We start from the raw sequence: 26,138 nt of genomic DNA, 5'->3' as shown, positions 1-26,138 counted from the left end.
ATCAATAAAAGTGCACATACAAAAAAAAATCTGGAAACTTATTGAAAGAACCTCGTATATATACTCTTATTCTATTCAACTTTATCTTTATCACCTGTTTATAAGCTTTAACAATCCTTATCTGATCCCTTTACTTATTGAATATGTCCTTTGCCCAGTTATCTCCCTTTGTGCCTGCTCTCTATATCGTCACCATCCTCCTCCATCATATATTATCCCCCTATTTCTCATTCCTTATAGCTACAAATTTCTCTGAAGTCCCCAGTTTATTAAATTCACCGACATTAGTTTAACCTCTCCAGATACGGACATAACCCTTGTCCATCACTCCCCTTTATACCAGATACCTTACCCCAATTATCCCCATTACCTAGATGTCGCACTGAAATGTTTGCAACCTACCACCCTAGCTCCTCTTCTGATGAGAAGCATTAGGCTTTGAAATACCTTGGGATAAAGAGCACATAACATTTCCCCCGATTATAGTTTTTCCTTATTACATCTACAAATAAAGCTATGCATATCAATATATATGGCTTTGTCTTGTCTATAAATGGGTGTAAAAGTGTGAAAAAAAAAAAAAAAAAAAAAAAAAAAAAAAAAAAAAATGGAATTTGCCAGGTGAAGGTCGAACGACGACATTAAAATATGCATGCGTAACGTAATAGTTATTTGTTCGTGTTTTAATTTTTTTTAGCCGTGCAGCAAACATGTCTTCATAGCTCAGACATTAACATCAAAGGAGGAAGTAAATTGTAAGCTAAACATTTTGGTTTCGATTCTCGGTGGTGGCACATTGGGTCCAATATAATATAATAATAAATACGAAATCTGCATTAAATCGAAATACTATATTTAAGCATATTTCACGACCAGGCAATGCTAGTGGCTTGCTAGTATAAATAAGTGAAAGATATCACACAAATGTAGTTACTCTTAACATATGCGGCTTAGCTGTTTTAGCAGTGTTGGCGACCACGGCTCTCCAAATAGTAGAGCCATGGTGATCTCGAGAAGACAAGTAAAGACGGTAATTCCCGTTGCTTTCCATCTTGATTCGGAGGTGTATCTCCCCCAGTAAGATGGATGGATGGATGGATGGATGGGTTATTTAATCAGCATATCGACCTTTGTGGGTCATTTAATGCTATTTTTTTTTTTTTTTTTTTTTCCTATCAACCCCTTCTGGGCCATGCAATGCTGAATCTAGGGGATAGTATTTGTATCCAGTTATTTTATAGGAGACTTTTATTCTTGAAGCTCTTTGTACCCCCAGTAAGTTAAATGCGTTCCCAGATACCAACCTGAAAATTTCTATGCCTCGGTGTGGTACAAACAGCGCCTTGCTTTCCCAAATGGTCACCCATCTGATGCTGGCCAGGCTCATTGTTGTTTAACTTCAGAGATCTGGCGAGAATCGGTGTGTCAATGTGATTGTGCTGTATATTACACAAGTTCTAAATCTGAACTATACGGATTTATTTAATATCAAGCTGATATGACATAGAACATTTAAGTTAGATTGGTTCAGTAGTTCCCGAGAAAAAGTGGGCTGAACAAACAAATAAGCAGATTAAAAGGAATATACCATAGGCGTATAAACTAGATTGATCAAGTTGGGTTTGAACCTGACATCTGCCTGCTTCCCACCTGAATACAACTTGGATGTCTTCAAGTCCAACGTTAACAAATTCCTAATGAACCGCCCCCTTAAGTAAACACTTCATCAAATCTCCACTAACGTAATGTACTTGAAATAACCCTTATCCCTGAGTGGCTTCCGGGCCTTGATAAGTGGTGACCACTGTGTGAAAAAAAAGAGCTTGATGAAACTACTATTAAAGCATTCAACAACGAAAGAATATTGGATTTTCTGTTGCTTACACTTGTGCACTTATTACCAAAATGGCATCAAAAGATTCCAAGAGAAAACATTTACCTACATTAATGATAATGGGATATATATCATTATTAACCACTTCAACACATGCGTACACCCTGACCCACTCTTTCTTTTTCTTTATCTAAATATCTCCATATCTAAAGGGTTTTACCTACATTAATGATAATGGGACAGATATAATTATTACCCACACTCACACACACTCTTCATAATTAAAGGTTTTATTTCTACAAATATAGCATGGATACACATTTTGGACATGTTTCAGTCATAGTTATAACTAGCATGGAGGCCTGACGTTGCCCGGGATTGAATGACGATCAACGAATGTTTCACACTCCCATATTTTTATTGCCATCGAAATCAGTGAAAGCGTCCATTTTTCAATCAAATCGATTGATTGCTTGCTCTAGAGGGGGACACATCGCGGTGCACCAGGAGGAAGTTTCACATGCCTCTCCGCAGTGACTTAGTCCACAATACATTGTAATCTTGATTGCACTGTAGAGAACCTACTGTTGATTTTGTAAAATGATTGTTTATATATAATGGCTTGCATTACAGTTTAAAATGCAAAAATCACAGTATCATGGTTCAGTTGTGCTTCAAAAAGAAACATTCATTTCGAACGCGCCCCTGTTATATCAAAGAACCTACTGTTGATTTTATATTGTCGGGCCTTTTGGCTTGTGTGGAAATAAAACTTCTCAAATACATACACGGACACTCTCTCTCTCTCTGTCTGTCTCTCTCTCTCCTTTTTGTAAGATGTTAACTTTTGTTAAAATCACCCGTTCTGTCTTTCATTGGATTTTTTTGATTATTGATTAGCGAGACTTATCGAAGACATTCTGATATAAAACTTGTCTAAGAATACTGCCAGGCACATGAAGTATCTTTTTGTGAAATTTCATAAAAAAAAAATCGGCCCAGCCATTTTCGAGTCCATGGGGAAGGAACTCACAGACACATAGTTTCTTTTCTATAATAGATGCCTTCGTTCAGTCTTGAAAAACAAAGGCTACCCCCTGTAGTGGGAAGCTGTGCATATAATTGCGAGGCAAGGGTTGCGCAATCCTCAACCACACCTCTTCTGAATCGGCACTGTTTGAGTCCAGTGGCAAGGAGAGGTACAGGACAACTGGAAACAATGCCGAGATAAGCAGAGAGCACATACAACACCTGGAAGTCCCAAATCGTCACCCATTTGGTACTGACCAGGTTCAACGTTGCTTAACTTTGTTTTTATATAATAGTAGATGAACTTAAATGAACTTCCTTAGGCCAAAAATGGTCCGTTCTCTCTGGTTTCAGGTTCTAGCGTGAAACGATATTTAAATATTCCAAGAGAGGACGTTTACTTACTTCAATAATAATGGAACATATATTAATATTAACCACAAACACACACACACACATACATACACACACACACACATAAATACATACACACATACATACATTGTCTAAATATCTTTATTGTTATAGTAAAAGGTCTTATGTGTTTATTAATTACCAAAATGGCGAACTGTCACAAATGAAAGAAAGAAAACTTAATTAGAAATCATCAGATAAGTTTATTCAATTTTATGATAAAAAAAAAAGATTAATTAAACAAAGCAATTGATTTTTTTTTCTTTCCATGATGTCATTTTCACACGTTTTCATATTTCAGCCTGTTTACGAGTTTCACACTGAAACAAAAGCTGAAAAAAAGTTAGTTTTGTAATCCCTACCTTCCCAATTAGACTCGTCTTTTGATTGGTCACTTTTGGATTCAAGAGACTAAATGCTGGTGTGATACTATAGACGTAACCCCCCCCCCATCAACCCCGGACCAGAGTTAAGCCCCCCCCCCCCAACATCAACAAAGAAAAAAAAAATGAAAATCGAGAAGAGTTAAAAGGCAGGGGCGGTGGTGAACCGAGATCTTTTTGAACTTTGGAGACAGAAAGACGCCTGGTGAGTCAGTGCTCAATTTTCAAATAGTCAGCCACTGGAAGTAGTCAGTTTCTATTAATCAGGTGTGGCATTGACTAAAACAAAAGACCGGACATAGGATTTCCGATTTTGAGTCAATAAATTAAGGAGTCAGAGTTAGTTTTATGGACAGTTTCCAGTTTGCGACAGTTGATGGCTCGGAGCAGATTGGAATAGCTTAACTTTACATTAGTCCAATGTAAACAAGTTCCTGCTAAGCCGTCAGCCTTAGATAATCAAATTATACCAAAATTTCCACCATTAACGATTATTATGCTGTTGTCCAGTACACTCATTAACACTTATCCTCAAGTGGCCTTCGGGCCTTGATAGCTAAAATACTTAAATGGTCAATTGAGGAGAGGAAAATCATGTTAACTTCTTTACTAACTCAGGATAACTTTACTGGAATATTTGAATATTTATGTATTTCATGTAGAAGAAAAAGGTCCCTTCATTTCCAAGAACTTTGTAGTAAAATGAAACAAAAAGGAGAAATATAATCCAACGTTATATATCTACATATGATGATTGCAACGTCTTGTCAGACACTTAAAGTCCATAAGCCCACAAATGACTTCCATCGCCACAAGACCATTTTTACAGACAAATGCCTGAGGGAGTATCTATACACAGATGATGTTACAGAGTCTTAGCTTTGTATGACAGCTAAGTCTCTCTCTCGGTTCAAAATGTTGAGATCCAGCAACAAGCAAGAGCAAGATAGCCAACAACAAGTTAAACTGCAGACCAGCTTAATGTGGGTACTAGTCTCCCGCTTTATGATTTTTTAAATCAGAGATTTGCTTCTCCCAGAAAAGTTGCCTCCACCACGGCTTACAAGAGCCCTCACCCCCCAACACATACACACAAACACACACGGTGCTAGTTGGCCGTTGACCCCAAAAAAGGGTTCATTCGCCCTTTGGAAGGTCTTGTTTTTAATCCTTCAGGGAGACTAGCCACCCTCCTCACCAAACAAGTCTGGTGAGGGAACCAGTTTAGTCCTCGATGACCTGACCATGAGGCAGGTAGTACTGGGTTACATGGTACCAGCAGTATATGACATGACCTGACTATAATATCTATACATACATACATACATACATACATATATACATATACACGGCGCCTGAATTGTGCATTTATTAGTTACTAGCAGTCCGCCTAACGTTGCCCAGTCGTAAAATACGCATAAATATTATAATTTAATTAATGCAGATTTAATATTTTTTATAAACCAAATACCGTAGGCATTATACGTAACGTTAAATTCCTTAAAAAACAAAAAAAGAAAAAAGAAAAAGAAAAGAAAAGAAAAGAAAAGAAAAGAAAAAGAAAAAGGAAAAGAAAAGAAAAAGAAAAGAAAAGAAAAAGAAAACAAAAGAAAAGAAAAAGAAAAGAAAAGGAAAGAAAAAGAAAAGAAAAGAAAAGAAAAAGAAAAGAAAAGAAAAGGAAAGAAAAAGAAAAGGAAAGAAAAAGAAAAGGAAAGAAAAAGAAAAGAAAAGAAAAAGAAAAGAAAAGGAAAGGAAAAGGAAAGGAAAGGAAAAGGAAAGGAAAGGAAAAGGAAAAGAAAAGGAAAAGAAAAGGAAAAGAAAAGGTAAAGAAAAGGTAAAGAAAAGGAAAGGAAAAGAAAAGGAAAAGAAAAAGAAAAGGAAAAGAAAAGGAAAAGAAAAAGAAAAGAAAACTCAGACATGTGCATGTAAATATGTTTTTTCCTAAACAGTTCACTTCTTGTAAGTAAAAAAAAAAAAAATACTCAAGCAGAGATCGAAACCAAAACCTAAAGACAGTGATTCAAGTACAATAACCGTTAGACCAGCTTCAAACCTACTTATTCTTAACATGCGTAGTCGTGAAACAGTTGAGAAACAGATAAAAATCCAATGACCCTTAAGTACCAATTCTTCAATTCTGACCCCTTAGCAGCCCTTTTTTTCCGGATGAAAACTAAGAAGTTTTCCACATGTTTGAATACCCTATATACCAAATTCCAAGCCTATAGATGAAAAAATTGTTGAGTATATAGGTTGAGAAGCGTCCTCCACCACACACATTCTCACTTTTATAGATATAATGGATTAATTTCCTTTGCTCTCGTGGCAACTGTTTGGTGACCAGGAGGTAAACGCAAATGGAGTCAAAGGTGGCTTTGTGGTTGGGTTTGAATCTCCCGACCAGCAAAAATTGTCCCCTCTACACTGATGATTGCGTAAGCATGAAATACTAGTGTCTGTAGGTAAAAAAGTATAAGTATTATTTAATTTTATATTTATATATATATATATATATATATATATATATATATATATAATTATTTACTAAAATCATTAAATACTTACAGACACTAGTGTTTCATCCTTTCGGAAATCATCAGTGCAGGGTGTCACGATTAACACCAGCCGATAGATTTGAACCCGGCGACACAAGCCATCTCTAGCTTGATTGGCAAAGATCGTATCCATTCGGCTACCATTAACCGCATGAAATAACGTTAAAATTAAACATTTTTATACACACACACACACACACAGAGCTGGAAAAGGGTAAAAAAAGACAATATAAAGATATAAATGCATAGAAATTTAATTGTTCAGTTAATAGAGAGATTACAGCAATTATCGGTACAGGATATATATGCTCTTTATACCTAGGTATTTCGAAGCCGAATGCTTCTCATCATAAGAGGAGAGAAGGTGCTAGGTAACATAATAGGGATGTGACGTCTAGTGATAACTACATTAGAAACAAAATAGTGAGTATAGATCTTTATATTGTTGGTTTTTCCTTTTTCCTTCTGTATATAAGCTCCACCTCAATTGTTGAGCTTTGTATTATGCCGACGAGTTTCCTTTTACAGAAATTCTCTAATTCTTCTTGGTTCCCGCATATAAGTAGAAGACGTCAACGTATTGTAGAATTGAATTTACAATATTTTATTCAGAACAAGGAATACGAAAGAAAGGTGAAAAGTTCCTTATTCCATGGAGTTTCAAAAATAGGCTCTTCTCCTCAGAGGATAAAACGTTAGCAAAAGGTAAGTATATTTTTGCTGGTTAACAAAATTTTTGAAAATATTTGAGAAAGAAAATTTATTTATATATATATATATATATATATATATATATATATTACAGTAGAACCCCGTGATATGATGGCCCTAGGATATGTCTTTTTCATGTTACGATGTAGAATGTTTTTCCGGGCCCTGATTACAGTATTTGCCCCGCCTTACAGTGTTATTTGATTATATACATATATATTATATACTGTACTGTATTTTGTTACTAATTTTTAATGCCGTATCTCTGGGTTATATATATATATATATATATATATATATATATATATATATATATATATATATATATATATATAATTATTTACTATAATAATTATTAAATACCTACAGACATTAGTGTTTTGAGAATCATCAGTGCAAATTCGAACCCGGTAACAAAAGCCATCTCTGACTCCATTAGCAAAGACCTAATATATATATATATATATATATATATACACGGCATAATCGCGTTGACAGACCGGTTCTCGCCAGATCACTAAAGTTAAGTAACGTTGAGCCTGGTTAGTACCAGATAGGTGACCATTTGGGAATTCTAGGCGCTGTATGTGATTTCCTCTTATCTCGGCATTTGTTTCCAGTCGTCCTGTCCATACACTTCCCTTGCCACTGATATTTAACAATGTCAACTCAGGAGAGGTGTGGTTGGAGGTTGCGCACCTCCTGCGACAAAAACTGAATGCGCAGGCACCCTTTCGTGGGTATCCATAGTCTGTCAAAGATTGTAGGAGCCCTATATATATATATATATATATATATATATGAGAGAGAGAGAGAGATAAAATTCAGACAAATATCAAACGTCACTTAAAAACAAATAAAATCAATGTTGAGGTACAGGTACATATGGGAAATACAAATCTATAGTCGGCCACGGTTGAGAGGATATAATCGATCATGGATGAGAGAGCAGATATTGATCTGTAGATGGTTAAATAAGTAGAAGAGACATAACCGTATTGCAACAAACACCTTGGTATGGATAGGAGTATTACTGCATAAACCTTGGTATGGATAGGAGTATTACTGCATAAACCTTGGTATGGATAGGAGTATTACTGCATAAACCTTGGTATGGATAGGAGTATTACTGCATAAACCTTGGTATGGATAGGAGTATTACTGCATAAACCTTGGTATGGATAGGAGTATTACTGCATAAACCTTGGTATGGATAGGAGTATTACTGCATAAACCTTGGTATGGATAGGAGTATTATTGCATAAACCTTGGTATGGATAGGAGTATTACTGCATAAACCTTGGTATGGATAGGAGTATTACTGCATAAACCTTGGTATGGATAGGAGTATTACCGCATAAACCTTGGTATGGATAGGAGTATTACCGCATAAACCTTGGTATGGATAGGAGTATTACCGCATAAACCTTGGTATGGATAGGAGTATTACCGCATAAACCTTGGTATGGATAGGAGTATTACCGCATAAACCTTGGTATGGATAGGAGTATTACCGCATAAACCTTGGTATGGATAGGAGTATTACTGCATAAACCTTGGTATGGATAGGAGTATTATTGCATAAACCTTGGTATGGATAGGAGTATTACTGCATAAACCTTGGTATGGATAGGAGTATTACTGCATAAACCTTGGTATGGATAGGAGTATTATTGCATAAACCTTGGTATGGATAGGAGTATTATTGCATAAACCTTGGTATGGATAGGAGTATTATTGCATAAACCTTGGTATGGATAGGAGTATTATTGCATAAACCTTGGTATGGATAGGAGTATTATTGCATAAACCTTGGTATGGATAGGAGTATTACTGCATAAACCTTGGTATGGATAGGAGTATTATTGCATAAACCTTGGTATGGATAGGAGTATTATTGCATAAACCTTGGTATGGATAGGAGTATTACTGCAGAAACCTTGGTATAGATAGGAGTATTACTGCATAAACCTTGGTATGGATAGGAGTATTACTGCATAAACCTTGGTATGGATAGGAGTATTATTGCATAAACCTTGGTATGGATAGGAGTATTACCGCATAAACCTTGGTATGGATAGGAGTATTACCGCATAAACCTTGGTATGGATAGGAGTATTACCGCATAAACCTTGGTATGGATAGGAGTATTACTGCATAAACCTTGGTATGGATAGGAGTATTATTGCATAAACCTTGGTATGGATAGGAGTATTACTGCAGAAACCTTGGTATAGATAGGAGTATTACTGCATAAACCTTGGTATGGATAGGAGTATTACTGCATAAACCTTGGTATGGATAGGAGTATTATTGCATAAACCTTGGTATGGATAGGAGTATTATTGCATAAACCTTGGTATGGATAGGAGTATTACTGCATAAACCTTGGTATGGATAGGAGTATTATTGCATAAACCTTGGTATGGATAGGAGTATTATTGCATAAACCTTGGTATGGATAGGAGTATTACCGCATAAACCTTGGTATGAATAAGAGTATCACCGCATAAACCTTGGTATGAATAAGAGTATTACCGCATAAACCATGGTATGGATAGGAGTATTACCGCATAAACAACTTCTTTAACCTTTTTTCCCTTGAAATGGAACACAGTTTTTGAAGTAGTGTAGAATTCATAATTATAATACAGGCTAAAACGATAAAATTGTCGCCCTAAAGACAACATTACAGATTTATTTTAAAACTTATTGAAAAAAAATCAATCCAGGTAACTTGATTATGTAGTAGAGCGTAAATCTATTCAATGTAGCCACCTTCAGCCTCTATCACCACCCCCCAATACGGGTCTGGAACTAGGAGCATGCATTTTCCACAAGCACGAGCTCAGCGAATACTCGGCAGACGGCAGTGATCAGGCTGACTGATGTTTGAATGCTACAGTTTTGTTTTCCGTTTCGATTCTAACTGATGGTATTCAATACTTTTTTTTTCTTTTGAAATCACGACTGTATAATAATATATACGAAATCTGGACAAATTAAAATACCATATTTAAGCGTATTTTACGCCCCTTTCTGCTAGTAATCATATATAAAAATTATACATGAACATATTTCTTTAATACAACGTTCGGATGAAGACTGAAAAGCAAACAAAATCTTTTAATGTCTTTCATATTAAAAAAAAAAAAAGAAATAAAAAAAGGAAAATGAATTTAAACATTTAATTTGTTCATTAAAAATTAAATCTTAATTCACTTTTCATCTTTTTAAAAGACTATGCTGTACAAAGTTATCTGCCCTTGATTCGGGAAGGCCAGAAGCTGTGCAACACATGCCATCATGTAAAACGAATGTTAAAGCGATCTATAGGCTTGAAACGTAGATTCCATGAACAAAGCTTCTTTCTTAGAACTGCACTGTGGAACTCTGTTCTGTCTGCCTGCTTCCCACCTGACTACAACCTGGATGTCTTCAAGTCCAACATTAACAAATTCCTAATGAACCACCCTCTTAAGTAAACACTTCATTAAATCTCCACACTAACGGGCCTTGATAAGTGGTGACCACCGTGTAAAAAAAAAATTTAAAAAAAAAAAAAAAAAAAAAAAAAAAAAATTGGTATATAGGGTATTCAGACATGTGGAAAAATTTTACTTTCCGTTTTTATAACACTAACCAACTTTTGACGATCTTCTAACTTTTTTTTCTTTTTTTTTTTTGCTCATCTATTTATTCACGAACCTTTCAGTACATTCGGACACCTGAATCCGACCACATGTCCGCTGTAACATTTGAATATTACGAGGGACGTTCCAAAAGTAATGCCTCCTATGGTGTAGTCACGTCCAAAGAACGGATGAGAGTTTTTTGGGGTCAGCGGAATAGTTGAGGTAGGTTTGGTTTACAGGAGAAAGCCAAGAAAAACATGGGAAGAAGCGATTAAAAAATGAGAACTTGAGAGAAAGAGAAAGAAATAAAGACTTGGCCAGAGATAAGTTAGTTTGGAAGTTCATTTCTTAAAGTCGTCCAACGCATGCCAGCATGGAAAACCGATGTTAAACAGAAAGTGCTGCTGATGATGACGATGATGAAGATTAAACCTGGACAGTACAGAGAGATATGTGCAAAACAGGAGACTTCGTTGGTTTGGTCACATTGAAAGAATGGATTAGAGTTGTTGGTTTAGTAGATGCAGGCATCCAACGTATACCAGCGTGTAAAACCGATGTTAAACTGATGATGATGCTGATGCTGATGATGAAACAATGGACTTTGCATATTTAACTGATTTAGAAAGACAAGAAGAATTAGTCCAATCCTTTATATGCACACGCAAACGCCGCGGGGGGGGGGGGCTTATCGACATATATGTAAAGAGTAGATAAGACACTAAGGGAGAAAAAAAAAAAAAAATGGTTGGTATTAAAAACGACTTCTTACATACCCACTCCCTGGCATGACCCCCACAGACCCTTTGTCAATCTTATTTAAATAAATACCATGGCAACGGCAGTAGAAATATCTCAGGCGTATGAGATTTGGAGGATAAGGAGTGAGTGTGTATGGGGGTGGGGAGGGGGCAATGCTTGAAATTTAAGTGAGATTATAATTTTGTGGGAAGCTTTTAAAGAAAAAAAAAGAACATGATCCAAGGGCATCCCATAAAACAGGCCTGGCAAGCCAACTATTAATCTTTCCTACTGAAAGAAAGAGAGAGAGAGAAAAAAAAAAAAAAAGAGAAAAATTTTAAAATAAAGGTTCAAATCTGACTATGTCGGTGGACCAAAAAAAACAAAAACAAAAAAAAAACAAAAAAAACGGTCCAATTGTTTTGAATCTAACAGCTACACAAACTTAGGGTATCTCACTGCTGATCAGGAAACCTATTCAAATAATCTGTTTCTTTATCCGCAGTAAAGAACCAGGGTCTTCATATTCAAGAACTTGTTTACATTGAACTTGAAGATAATCATATTGTAGTCAGCAAGAAAGCAGGCCAGTTAAACAGTGTTCCGCAAACAGGCAGTTCTAGGAAAGAAACTTTGCTTAAGGAATCTGCGTTTAGATTTAGGCACAGAGGAGGGAAATTGTTAATAGTGGTTGTAGCTAGTCGAGTATTTTTGTGAACGTTTGACAAGGAGGGACCACAGATTAGAGTTCAGACGAGCACTTGCCATGAAAATAACAATAGAGCAGAAACAGACTTGCAACGTCTCTTCTGTGGGAAAGTGGATACAGAGAAGAGAAAAGGGCATCACTTACTAGATTTCAAAGCCGGTTTTGAACTATCAAGGGGGCTTCGAGCAACTCCTGTCCAGCTATGGCAACAGTACTCCATTTTAGGATGTACTTGGCTCTTATCCAGATAGAAGATTGCATCGACAGTGAGATACCTACTGGAGCAGTAGAATGATTCAACCATTTTTCTAGTGTTTGACAACAGATTTGATGTAGGTGTTCAATTTCAGATCAGGAGTGAAGGTCAGTTCCAGAAGTTTGTCACGACATGGAGCTTCCCCAAAACGAGAACCATTCATTTAAATTGAGGTAGGATGGGGGTCAGACTGATTATAATGAAAAGAGAGAAGCTTGGTTTTAGCTGCCACTTTTTTTTTCATTCTTTGGACTTGAGTGTCATTTTCACAATGTTTCAGTCGATATAACCTCCGACCTTCTTCAGGTGTATTTTGTCAATTTCAGGAATTTTTCTGTTAAACTCTGGAGGGGTAGCATGCTCTCGTTCCGTCAGCCATCACCAGGTAGAATTTCCAAATAATTCAGAATTGTATTTTGCATATCGCCCGCACTGCAAATTGAACCTTCAAGCTCCAGAAGAACTGAATTTTACCAAGTACTTTATCGACTTACACCACAGGACAATTCTAATATGAACTAGCGGAGGGGGAGGGGCTTTGCTCTGTTGTGAAATACGCTTAAATATGGTATTTTGATTTGTCCAGATTTCGTATATATTATTATAGAGTTGCGATTTCAAAATTTAAAAAAAAAAAGTATTTAGGTGCCATCAGCTAGAATCGAAACCAAAAGCAAAACTGTAGCATTCAAAGCTGGTGACGTTACCACTGTACCAACATGACATGCATATGAACTGAGTAAAAATAAACTAAGATGAATGTATAACATGTATAAGGATTTTTTTCATTTTCGATCCCTTTTTGACCCCTTAATTATTTTAACCAGTAAAAGACCCATAAAAGAATGGTTCATAAAAAATCCAATCATTTGAGGCCGCTAGCGCTGCTCTGGTACTTTTAGTTTCAGAAGAAATAGAGTTTGAAAATATGGAGAGACAGACAGACATAGTGAGTTTTATATATTAGATTTCAGGAGTCTTTAAACTATTTTGCTTCTAGATGTACAATCTTAGTACGCATCATATATCACTATTTATTACTGACACTAGCCTGGGTGCCTGGCATTGCCCGGGTGTTTGGATGTATGTGTTGAGCAAAATAAAAATGATAGTAGGCAGCCAGGCTCAAACCCATATCGCAAAGGAGGAAAAGAACGTAAAAAAACATGACTTCTTTGCTATTGCGTCCATCACAAAACCGGAAGTAGCAAAGGTTTTAAATCAAGGCTAGTCAATCAAAAAGAGGGGATGACTTTCGTAAATATCGGTGAAAAAAGCGACCCCTCCTTGTAGAAAAGTGCCCAGTTGAGGGTGAAGGAATTAATGTTTTTAACCAATTTTTCGATATTTGTCATCTGAAATGTTGAGCTTCAAAATGATATCGATCTCGTGAAAATCCGTCGCCTCTGTCGAAAGTTTTGGGCAGACATACAAAAATACATACATACATACATTTAAACAGACAGGCGAGATTTATATTATAGATTATCTACACAGAATTAGATTAAAAGAATATTTCAAAGACCACAATAACGATGGACCTACTAACAACCTGTTTTCAGATACCAAACAACTCCAAAAAACTTGTTGACTAATACGTGAACCTCCATCCAGTGGACGAGTAGGTGTATCAGAATTTTTGTATAACACGAAACTGAATAAAATATTTAAAAAAACTCGTAATTTCTCTTTTAAAAGTGGGTTGTTTATTTTCTTTATAGATTATACTTCCAAAATAAACTATTAAAGTTGTATAAAAAGTAATAGAAATATTTTTTTATTTAAAAAAAAAAAAAACTAATGAAATTAATTGAATTTTACGAGTTCAGTATTTTTCAATTTTTAAACTTTAAAAATCTATCAAAATTTTTCTATTGATTCTATTTTTACGATATTTTCAGGGTCAATGTGAAATTTTATGCTCTTTCCAATAAACCGAATATAATATTTTAGACAAACGTTTTCGTTTAAATTCACGCCCCCTCTATTTTGAAATGTCTATTAAAAAGTAAATAATTAATCTATGTGCCAAAGTTTTATATATCACAAATTGAAGATAAAAGATCAATAAATAATATATTCTAATTTAAAACAACAACAAAAAAGAACAGCTTTTTGGAAATTTACCTGTAAAGTCCGAACTTTAAAACTTTTTTTTTTTAAACCACGTTGTTTGCATTTTTTTTTTTTAAATGAAACCTTGGTCCTTGCTCCTTTAATTGAAAAAAAAAATTAGGGTTTGAATTACATTTTTCGAGTAGTTATAAGCTTGGAAAGACAGGGGGTCGAATTATTCAATATTTTTCATGAAGTTTCTGACACACCTAGTGGACGAGTCCTTAACATAGACCAATATACCAAAACAGCCAGACTACAACTCGATGAATTTCTACACAGCAAAGATCATCTCAACAAAAACGAAAACATTTATCTACAAGCACGAGGAGCTAGTCACACCCTAAAAAATAACTATGGGATCACGATCAAATCAGCAGACAAAGGAGGAGCCGCCATCATCATCATGGACATGTCTAAATGTATGAGTATCGCCCGCAATGTGAATTGTACCATCAGAGTGCAAGTTTTACAACTCAATTTTACCAAGGACTTTAACGTCACAGGACAATTCTAGTATGAATTTTAGGAGTCTTTAACCTATTTTGTTTCTAACTGTACTACTCATTTAAAAATAATATAGTAGAACCTAGAGATATGGTGTCCCTAGGATACGGTTTTTTTTCAGGTTATGATGTAGAATACAATTTTTTCCGGACCCTGGTTACGGTATTTGCTCCGCCTTATAGTGTTATTTATAATGCTGTTTGATTATGTACATCTGTATTATATACTGTACTGTATTTTGTTACTAATTTTTAATATGTACTGTATAAAATTTTGCTTAGGCCCCACTATACGACAATTTCACCTAACGATCTCAACCCCGGAACAGATTAATGTGGTATCCCAGGGTTCTACTGTAAAATATTTTTTTAAAAATGTGCATAAAAATATTTTTTTTAACTTTATTTTTATTTTTTGTGAGTTCTGGTTCTGGTCTTTTCTCAGATAATCCGAAGTCAAAATATATTTTTATTGCAATTAAAAATAATTAAACAAAAAAATATATAAAATGAAATAAAATAGAAAAAAAAAAAATCTGGAATTCTGAATCCAGATTCAATAAAGTATCTGTAATATGAAATAACCCCCTAAAATATTTCGATTTTATTTTAGTCAAAATCCTTAATAAAAAGACTAATTAACGTTGTTAAATTTTCAATGATAAGGAAACTGGAAACCATTATGTAAGCATTAGTCAGAAGGGACTTTTTCTTGGTAAACACCGGCATGAATTACGCAAAACACAAGGCAGAAGTCAAAATGAAATAGGTTTTTTTTTAATTCAACCATCCCACTAAAGTGGACATGAAATTGTATATGATAATTCACTCATTCGTTACGTACGATTCTTTTTTTTTTTTTTTTTTTATGGAAATCGCTCGAGACAAGGCTCCAAGAAGCAAACAAGAACAAAGGATGATTATCACAAAGACAGGAGATGCCTATTGTCCTTGGTCTTAAAAAGACCAATGCTGTAGGTACAAAGAAAACAATTATAATTAGGAAGAGAGTTCCACAATTTTGCAGTCCTTAGAAAGAAGCTACTGGAATAGAAAGCTGTATGACAACGAGGTATTAAAACTGAATTGATGAAGACCACTAGCTCAACGAGTCAAACAAGCTGGAACAAAGGAAGCAAGGAATAGAGCAGATAATTCGGCTGCTCCATCAACAGTTGAATAATATCGGGTTGTTTGCAGTGCCATGACGCGCATGGAAAGGGACCCTGCACTCATCCCCGGTGGGCTTTCCTGAGGCCACAATCCTAATTGGAGAAAGGTCAGCTGATGGTCTACTTGTGATGCATGTCTGAAGCTCCGCATAACCTCTTGCTTAGCTCCCCCTTACCGAAACTCTTTAAAAAAATATGACGACAGTACAATCTAAAAATAAGCTTAAACCAGGATTAGGGACAAACAAATTCAACTTGCCTCCTCCCTTGAGGCTCTCATTCACAAATATCCGTGGGCTTAGAACTAACTTAGCTGATGTTGAAGCATTTCTCTTAACAAATACCCCGGATATCTTAGCACTAAGTGAGACTAACCTACACTCCTCCATTCCCTCTAACCACTTTAACATGCCTGGATATCTCCCACTCTGCCGTAAGGACTCTGACAGACATATGCACGAACTTGGAGTTTACATTCGTAATACCCTTCCCTTGACTAGAGAAACAAACCTAGAAACAGATGATCAAGCCTTTATGTGCTTTAGACTAAACGTGCAACACAGTATTAGCTACTATTATTTTCTCTACCGCTCTCCCTCGACTCAGGACTGCTCCATAATAAACAAAGTATCTGACAGCATAGACACGGCACTGTCCCTCGACACTAGCGCACAAATACATGTGTTTGGTGACTTTAATGTCCACCACAAAAACTGGCTTGGATTCTCTACTCACACAGATGCAGCGGGCAGCACAACCCATAGCTTCGCTATATCTCACTCCCTATCACAAATTGTTACGTTTCCAACCCGTTTCCCTGACCAGGAAGAACAACACGCATCACTTCTAGATCTGTTTTTGACCACAGTTCCCGATGACTGCATAGCGAAGGCCCACAGCCCACTCGGGAACGCTGATCATGCAGTGATAATGGTTGAAATCGCCCTAAACTCTAGACCCAAAACTGAAGAGCCAGTGCTCAAAACAACGAGATATTATAATAAGGCTGACTGGGAAGCCATCAGGGAACTAATTAGAGATGCTCCATGGAAAAATATTTTCTCTCTCCCTGCTGAACAGTGTGCAAACGAGACCACTGACTGGTTCAAAACTGCAATCGAAGCGCATGTTCCCATGCGGAAATTTTATAGTAAGCCCCACTCTCCCCAATGGTTTACGTCGACTTGTGCAACTGCCATTACTCAAAAGCAGCATGCATACCGTAGGTTTAACCGACATAAGTCCAGTTCAAACAGACTGAAGTATATAGAAGCTAGAAATAACGTTAAGAAAGAAATAGCGACAGCTAAGAGAGAATTTACGGAAACCACTAAAAAGCGCATCGAAGCACAAAAACTAGGAACTCGAGACTTCTGGAAAATCTACAACAGTGTAGTAAATAATGGGCAATCGACAATTCCCCCACTAACCAACAATCACGAGGTTGTCTCCTCAGCAACCGACAAGGCTAACATGCTTGCCAGTCGGTTTGCCTCAAACTCCACACTGGACCCTTCCAACCACCCCCTACCTGACTTTCCTATGCGGACAGACGCCACACTAGACGATCTGAAAACCACCCCTGCTCAGGTGCATGCTATCATAAAAAACCTTGACACCTCAAAAGCATGTGGACCCGATCTTATCCCAGCTGTGCTATTAAAAAAGTGCTCAGCCGAAGTAGCTCCAGTTCTCTCCAAACTCTACAACAAATGTCTTAATGAAGCTTGCTTTCCGGGCTGTTGGAAAACTGCTTCTGTTGTACCAGTATTCAAGAATTCTGGTGAAAGGACAGACCCATCAAATTATCGCCCCATTAGCCTCCTTCCACTTTTTGCCAAAATATTTGAGACCATAATTAACCACGCTCTAATCCATCATCTTACAGATGCTAAACTACTGACTGACAAACAATATGGATTTAGACAAGCCCGTTCCACAGCAGACATCCTCACCGTGATCTCTGAACGTATATACCAATCACTGGACAAAGCGGGGGAAGGCAGAGCGGTAGCTCTAGATATATCTAAGGCTTTTGACAGGGTATGGCATGAGGGTCTCCTCAGTAAAATCAGATCATACGGTATCACTGGTAGAATACTTAACATAATTAAATCCTTCTTAGATAAGAGAAAAATCCAGGTAGTCCTCGACGGTCGCACATCTAAACAATATGATATAAATGCGGGAGTGCCCCAGGGTTCTATCCTTGGACCTCTATTGTTCCTGATATTCATAAATGACCTCCCCGACAACATTGCCTCTGAGATGGGTATATATGCTGATGACACTACACTCTATGGCAGACACGACAGGAAGACGAACGAACACATTTCTAAAGAAATGGCAGAAACACTAGAGGAAGACCTCCAATCTGTAGTGGAATGGGGACAAAAGTGGTTGGTCGCGTTCAATGCTGCCAAGACTAAACTAGTTTCATTCAATAATTACAAGAAACCCTCTCTACCACCAATAGCAATGGCCAACGACTCTTTATCTGAGAGTCCATCTTTCAAACTCCTTGGCCTAACGTTCACAGGAAACATGAGTTGGAACAATTACATTGAAGGCATTGCCAGGGCCGCTGCAAGAAAGGTGGGCTCTCTCTACCGTGCTAGAAAACTACTAACACCCGAAAGTATCCTGTACCTCTATAAGGCCACCATTCGCCCATGTATGGAGTATTGCTGCCACATCTGGGCTGGTGCATCTGCTACTAGTCTCTCGCTCCTTGACAAGGTTCAAAAGAGAGTCGCAAATCTGATAGGCCCTGAACTGGCATCTAAGCTTCAGCCTCTGTCCCATCGACGAAATGTTGCATCCCTCTGCCTGTTCTACAAGTATTTTAGTGGTGAATGCTCTGATGAACTGCAATCACTTGTGCCCCCACGACGCGAGCACCCTCGACAAACCCGACAGGCTACTAGATCCCACCCCCACACTGTAGAGGTCCCTAAATGTAAAAGATCTTTTTACTCCAATAGTTTCTTCCCCAGAACCGCAAGACTCTGGAATTCCATTCCAGGTCCCTGCTTCCCCAACAGTACTGACGTGCAGAAGTTCAAGTGTAACGTGAACCGACACCTTGCTGCCCAAATCCCTACATAGTACCCCAGTAGTTGTTGCCCCTGATAGTAGCCCCCTACACCAAAGTGGCAATTTGCCTTGTTTGGGGTGAAAATGTAATAAAAAAAAAAAAAAATAAAAAAATAAAAAGTTCATATGCCATATTAAAGTCTACGGTTCTTTGAAATAGGAAGTTGTATTACAATGAGAGATAAAAACAACGAATTGATGAAGACCACGAGACCAATGAATCACACGAGCTGGAACAAAAGAAGCAGAAAATAAATCAGACAATTCTGAAGAGTGCATTCTATTGTTGGCATTCGTTTCCCCAGATATCTTTCTAGTTAGAATTCTTTCTAGAAATACATCGGGTACTTACAGAAAAGTTTGCATGAAAGTTAAATATATGGTATAATCACGTTGACATACCAGTTCCCGTCAGATCACCAAAGTTAAGCAACATTGAGCTTGGTTATTACTAAAATGGGTTACCAATTTGGCAATTCCAGATGCTGTATGTAGGAGGGTGTCAACACCTCCCTGTAAAATTTGCAAAAAACCTAACGTTGTCATCTCCCCTGACAGGGATATACATGCGGCTGGAAACCACTTGTGAATTTCATACTCCTATGGAACTTCCTTCTTCGGAGGAAGCTGGTTAAACCCGAATAGGGTTAGTGCCCCCCCCCACACGAAGGTTGCCAACATCCGTAAGTGTAAGTGTTTCAGAGGAGCAGACTGGATTCGAACTTGGCACACCCAGGTTGTCAGTTCGTGTCGTTAACCACCGTAATTTCCTTATTGTTGTAAAACGGGCATTAAACTGAATATGATGATGATGATGATGATGATGATGATGATGTCTACTTACATATTGCATATTTATGTATAATATTTACTTCTGAATGGTGACACATGAAACTGCAGTAAAGTATTAAGATAAGCCACCTTTATTCTTTAGGTGTGGGTATGGGGGAGTGATCTGCTAAAATTCTTTCAGTAAAATGATTCCTGTTTTTTTTTTTGTTTGTTTGTTTGTTTTTTTTTTCCCCCTGGTTGCAAGCAACTTCCTGTTCCTTTTCAGTCTCACCATTGTTCTTGGAAGGTCAAACCTTCCAAACTTGTTTCTCTGCCCCTGTCAGTCCATCTTTATTCGTCCGTCCACACACACACACGTCCTTGAGGGAGAGGGCGTGACATAATTGTCTAGCAGAGTGGCAGCTGGAAGGACCTCGTCACCCTGAGAGAGGAAGAGCGAGTTGTGTTTAGATTTGGTGACATCTGATGCGTTTTTAAAAACAATTTTATTTAGCAACATTGACCGAGATATTGCAGTGTGATATGTTTGCAGTGGGGGAAAATATATCCGCATTTGTTCACAAATTCCTGTGACTAATACACGCGCACACACACACACACACACACACACACACACACACACACACACACACACACACACACACACACACACTAAACTTTTTAGCCGTTAACAACGAAAAAAGTTACAGCCTGTTGACTTTCAATTATTTATGTCGAATTGATGGTTCCATTTGTACACAATTTTACATTTAACACTAATCACTAACTGTGCATAAAACGGATACAATACAAAACTTTGTTCGCTGCAGCTTATCATAACGAAGGTGCATACAAAATTTCAGCCAGATCGACCCAGTAGTTTCCAAGAAAAAACTGGAACGGACAGACAAAGAGAAATATATTTATTTCTTTCGAATTTGTTCCACTGGTCTAAATCCTCCTATATATCAAACTTCAAGTCTGTATACCATATATATAAAATTATTTTATTTTTATTTTTTAAAAGAAATCCAGCAGTGCTCAATTATAAGGAAATTCGAAAATAAGAACGTATTATTTATATTTTGTTTACAGAAAGTTTTAGATGAGATAAGTCATTGGTACCATCGGTTTCAAACTTGAGATAAGAGATGAGTATTGGCTGAAGAGAGCTTGATATGGGGATCTAAAATAGTCCCCTATTATCGGTTTTGAAACCGACGGTACCAATGACTTATCTCATCCAAAACTTTCTGTAAACAAAATATATACATTCGAGCAAATAAAAAGGTATATATATATATTTTTTTTTTTTAATTAGAAATATTAAAGATATCCCCTCTTAACTTTACTTTACCACCCGATTTTATTTTTATTTTATTTTACTTTGTTTATCAACATCAAAATAAGTAATTGTTTTTCTTTATATTTTAAATATTTTCCAGATATATCTGCCTTACTTAAAAAATGCTAGCTTTATTTTTGGCGTCTTTAAACCCCCACCCACTCTTTTTTGCTGATGTAGAGACTGTTTTATAAAATCAAAAGATAAAATTATTGTCCAAGACTTATTGTCTATCTCATTAAAAACATCGTTTCCGAAACGATCGTACAATTTATTTTGTTTGTTCTTTTTGAAACCGATTTTTAATTTTAATTATAAATTATCAATCATTTTACTCAATATATATATATATATATATATTAGTTGGTATTTTGTTTATGACTTAACTCAGCATAAAATGCTAGCTTTATTTTCGATGTCTTTAAACCCCCACCCACTTTTTTGCTGACGAGGAGACTTCGTTTTATAAAATCAAATGATAAAATTATTGTCCAAGACGTATTGTCTATCTCATTAAAAACATCGTTTCCGAAACGATCGTACAATTTTATTGATTTTGTTTGTTCTTTCCTTGGAAACCGACTTTTAATTATAAATTATGAATCATTTTACTCAATACATGTACATATATCCCAATCTCTATATATCTATATAAATAAAACAGTAAATGTATGTGTGTGTGTGTGTGAAAATATTTAACGGATAAACTCTTAAATTACTGGTCGTATAACACAGAAATTAACAGGAAATTGTAATCATACACTAAGAATGGATTATAACAAGTAAAATCTTTGTTTGGATGGATGGATAACGCATACTGAATTTCAACTTGCTGACATATTTTTACTTCTTTCTGCGCATGCCCAATTTAAATTCATTTCTTCAAGTCGTTTAATATTAAATCTTTGCTATCTTTCTCTCAATAACTACATCAGAAAGGAACACAGCTGGAAATGTTTTGGTTTTGATTCTAACTGATGGCACCCAAGTCTTTTTTTTTTTTTGACTTTTGAAATCAGTCCGATATATTAGGTACAACATAATATTCAATAGAGTATGGGTTGTGTAATACCAAATTTTCATGAATTAATCTATACAAATAAAACAGATGTATGTGTGTGTGTAAAATATTTAACTGATAAACTCTTAAACTACTGGTCACATAACACTGAAATTAACAGGAAATAGTAATTGTACACCCAGAACGGATTATAACGAGTAAAATCTTTGTTTGGATTGATGAAAAGTTGAAATACAAATGTTCATTTCAATTTACCGACATATTTCAATTACTTCTGTGCATGTGAAAATTCATTCATTGCTTGAAGTGATTGAATCTTAAATCTTTATCTTGCAATAGCTCAAATGGTTGGGCATGTGTCTGGAGTGCTAAACGCTTTGGTTTCGATTCTAGCTGATGGAATCCAAGTCATTAAAAAAAAACTTTTGAAATCAGAACTATATATATATTAAGTACAATATAATATTCAATAGAGAATTAACTGTCACAATAAATATGAAATCTGCATGAAGTAAAATATATTTAAGCGTATTTTACGACCGGGCAAACTCCCCCTTCCACTAATCTATAATATAAATCTCACCTGTCTGTTTAAATGCATGTATGTATGTATGTATGTATGTATGTATGTACCTCACTTTCGGTTTGGCGATGGGCACAGCAGAAAACACGTCGCGCTTTTTTTCTTTTTTTTTTACATTCTTTTTCTCCTTCGGAGCAAGGGTTCGAGCCTGCCTGCCTACTACCACTTTTTTTTTTTTTTTTTGCTCAACACACACCTCCAAACACCTGGGCAACGCCAGGCACCCAGGTTAGGCTATAATATAAATTTCACCTGTCTGTTTAAATTTATGTATGTATGTTTGTATGTCTACCTAAAATTTTCAACAGAAGCGACGGATTTTCAGGTTCTAATGAACAGCTACAGCAGGAATTGGAATACATCCTACTACAACCTGATTGTCACAGCTGGTGGATTTCAGAAGTTGTTGGAATGGTACAACAAATGCATTGCAGCCGGAGATTACTTTTAAGGAGACTAGAGTTTCATATTTTTCTAACAATAAAATACAAAAAAGTCTGGAAACTTGTTGAAGGCACTTTGTAAGTATGTATATTTTTATACTACTACTCTTGGCCTTCGGGACAAGATCAAAGTGTAGTATCTGTTCTTCAGATGCTGCACTTCTATTTCTTGTTCTCTTTCGGTGGAGGAGAAATCCTTCACGACTGAGACAATTTTTATTTTTGTACCTTTTCTCCACGTTAAAAAACGACCCTGGTGTCTAACTCTGTCCCGTGGGGAGGCATAGTAAATAGGTACTACTACTATTATTACTACTGTGACCCGTTTAGTCAACATTTAATTTTTACTTTAATCAAATTTTTAAAGCTTGCTTTTAAAATTTTAATCCAATTTTTATATTGTCTAAAATAAAAAGCGTGAAAATAAATCGTTTTTTTTATGTTCGTTAATCTGTTTTTTTTTTTCAAAATAATATTAACATATTTTCATTTTAAATAATTACTTTTGTAAAGAAAACAGATTAACAACAACAAAAAAAACATTTAAAAAAAAAAAAAAGATTCATTTTTACGCTTTTTATTGTAGACAAGATAAAAAGTTTGTTTTTTAAATTGGGTTTGTGGGTTTGTCTTGAAGAGAGAATTCCTTTGTTGCAGGGCTGACCGAATCAAACAAAAAAAAATTGGACCGGCAAAACAAGTGGGGCACAGCCATTGCCATGAACACAAAAGGACATGTTCATACAAGGAGCTTTTCCTAACAATATTAACGATTAAATAAAAATATGAATTGATTTTTTTCTTTTTTTTTTTTTTTTTTTTTTTAACTAACTGGTCACTATTTATCAAGACCAAAAGCCACCAGAGGATAATATCAGATTTCCTAATCTATGATTAAATCCAGAAATATTGAGATTTGACCAACCTCTTTTGCAAAGAGTAATGTTCATTTCGTTTCTTTGTTTACGGCATTTCATCCGTTGTGGATCATCTAAAACTTTGTTTTATATGATAGTAAAAATAGCCGTTAAAATCATTGCAAATATTGTCAAGGGTGTGAGTTCCATATAGAAACGTTGATTTAATTTAAATAAAATACGCATCAAGTGTGCTTGAAAACCAAATCACAACGTAATATTAGGAAAATAAACAAATATTTTACTTTCTTTCCGGGCAGTTTATGTAAAACGCCAAAAAGCGCTGAAATGCTGAGCTAACGTCATTTAAAATATTTTATTTACTATTGGTTCATATATATATATATATATATATATATATATATATATATATATATATATATATACACACACACACACATAATGAACCAATAGTAAATAAATTTTTTTAAATGATGTTGGCTGCAGCAATTTCATTGGCTCAGCATTTCAGCGCTTTTTGGCATTTTACATAAACGGCTATATATATATATATATATATATATATATATATATATTATAGTAAGTTATAAAATATATATGGCGATTAAGCTACACTGAATATTCCTGAAGAGTCATAGAGTGGATGAAACGCGGAATATTCAGTGTAGCTTAATCACCATATATATTTTATAACTTACTAACTAGCTCTACCTACGCATTGAGCACTTTTGAAGTAAATACTTAAAGTTTACACATAAATTTATACTTTCGTATATTAATTTTATGTGAGTAAATGAAGTTTTATATATATATATATTTATATATATATATATATATATATATATATATATATATATATAAACCTAAATACTTATCGATTTGAAAAAAAAAAAAAAATTAAAATCGTATTAAAAAAATAAAATTTATTGTTTTCATTGTTATTAAAAATATGTATATATATATATATATATATATATATATATATATATATATATATATATATATATATATTTAAAGTTTTACGTGTATATATGAAGTACTCCTCATCTTATTAGCCATGTAGGATTTATGAATATTATAACGAAATTGATTTATTATTAGTATTTACTAACCTAGAAATTAATGAGATTTTAACAAATAAATCATAATTGCATAAATAGACTCCAAAGATGATAAATAGCTCTTAGCGCATCTACATGCAACATAAGATGGAGTATAATAATTGAAACAATGAAACAAGACTTGGCCTGCCTTGATAGAGTTCAAAATAGACTTCGTAGCCTCGTAGGAGATGTCCTTTTCTCTTCCTTGCAAACTATCTCACAGAAGAGATGTTGCGAGTTTGTCTCTGATGTATCGTTATTTTCATGGAAAGTGTTCGACTGAGCTTCAATCTATGGTCCCCCCTCGCCAAACTTTCACAAGAAACACCCGTCTAGCTGTAAACACTATCAATAATTCCCCCCACTCTTTATCTGTGCCTAAACCTAAACGTAGATTCCATGAACAAAGCTTCTTTCTTAGAACTGCACGCCTGTGGAATTGTCTTCCGTTTTCCTGCTTTCCGGCTGACTACTATATGGTTGTGTTCAAGTCTAACGTAAATAAGTTCTTGATGAGCCGTTCCATATAAGTTATCAACTTTACCAAATTTTCATTACTAATGATTACTATAATGTCCTATTTCTACTGTACACTCTTTAACCTTTATCCTTGAGTGGCCTCTTGGCCTTGATAATGTGGTGATGCCTATGTAAAAAAAAAATATATTTGATTCTAAAATATTATATAGACGCATGGATGTGGCCGACAGATAATAAAATAGCCCTTAGGGCATTCACAAGCAACGTACGGTTAGGAATTTACCTTAGTTTGGTTGTTTTGTTTTACGGCATATCAACCCTTTTCAGGAAAAAGGAAGGAAAGGAAGAGGAAGTGAGA

The 26,138-nt window shown here is 35.5% G+C and overlaps 2 protein-coding genes across 29 annotated transcripts in view; both read right to left on the bottom strand.

Annotated features, from left to right (window-relative positions):
* LOC145266600 (splicing regulator ARVCF-like) overlaps nt 1–26,138 on the bottom strand; it is a 494,180-nt gene that overhangs the window by 376,322 nt on the left and 91,720 nt on the right. The gene's annotated exons all lie outside the window — the stretch shown is intronic.
* Nucleotides 26,058–26,138, bottom strand: part of LOC145266693 (uncharacterized) — an 85,406-nt gene continuing 85,325 nt past the window's right edge. The window contains exon 3 of the mRNA XM_080122619.1: nt 26,058–26,099. The gene's annotated coding sequence lies outside the window, so the exon portion shown is untranslated. The remainder of the gene's footprint in view (nt 26,100–26,138) is intronic.

This window comes from Euprymna scolopes, chromosome 41, assembly GCF_053919585.1.
Source record: "Euprymna scolopes isolate OS-2025 chromosome 41, ASM5391958v1, whole genome shotgun sequence".
Classification (NCBI taxonomy): domain Eukaryota; kingdom Metazoa; phylum Mollusca; class Cephalopoda; order Sepiida; family Sepiolidae; genus Euprymna; species Euprymna scolopes.
This window is presented reverse-complemented; position numbering and strand designations above follow the sequence as displayed.